Source organism: Bombus impatiens, unplaced genomic scaffold (genome assembly GCF_000188095.3).
Source record: "Bombus impatiens unplaced genomic scaffold, BIMP_2.2 scf_2804, whole genome shotgun sequence".
In the NCBI taxonomy this organism is placed as follows: Eukaryota; Metazoa; Arthropoda; class Insecta; order Hymenoptera; family Apidae; genus Bombus; species Bombus impatiens.
The window spans coordinates 1-397 of record NT_179223.1 but is presented as its reverse complement, the minus strand read 5'-3'; the positions used below and the strand labels follow the sequence as shown (position 1 = coordinate 397).

The following is a 397-nucleotide window of genomic DNA, read 5'->3' as shown; positions in this document are numbered from 1 at the left end:
TGAATACCATGTGTCTAAGAACATTGCTGTATCTGTCCCGTGCGTTCATGTATGGTACACATTGCCTTCGCGCAATAAAGTCACGAGGCAAGTATCCTCACCAGGTGGAACGTTCAAATCGATAGCACGCCGGTTCGAACATATACACTTGGACATTATCGTGATGCAATACTCGTGCGAACATATACACTTAGACATTATCGTGATGCAATACTCGATAGGCACCGATATTGTCTAACGTGCATCGAACGTTTTTCGCGTTATCCTGAAGCCGTTCCCATTGCCGATATGGAAGCCCCCACCGTGGCCTCGGCCCTCCTTTCGACTTGGATTTTTCGTTACGGCGGCCCCAAGGACGACAATTCGAATCGTGTTTGTTTGAAGAGTTATGCCGTGT

General features: G+C 47.6%; 1 long non-coding RNA gene across 1 annotated transcript; it reads left to right on the top strand.

The window, feature by feature from the left end:
- The first annotated feature begins 69 nt into the window (after window positions 1-69).
- On the top strand, window positions 70-351 carry LOC117152480. Its single transcript, XR_004462868.1, has 2 exons — window positions 70-174; window positions 222-351. It is a non-coding gene; the product is annotated as an uncharacterized LOC117152480 (long non-coding RNA).
- The last annotated feature ends 46 nt before the right edge of the window (window positions 352-397 follow it).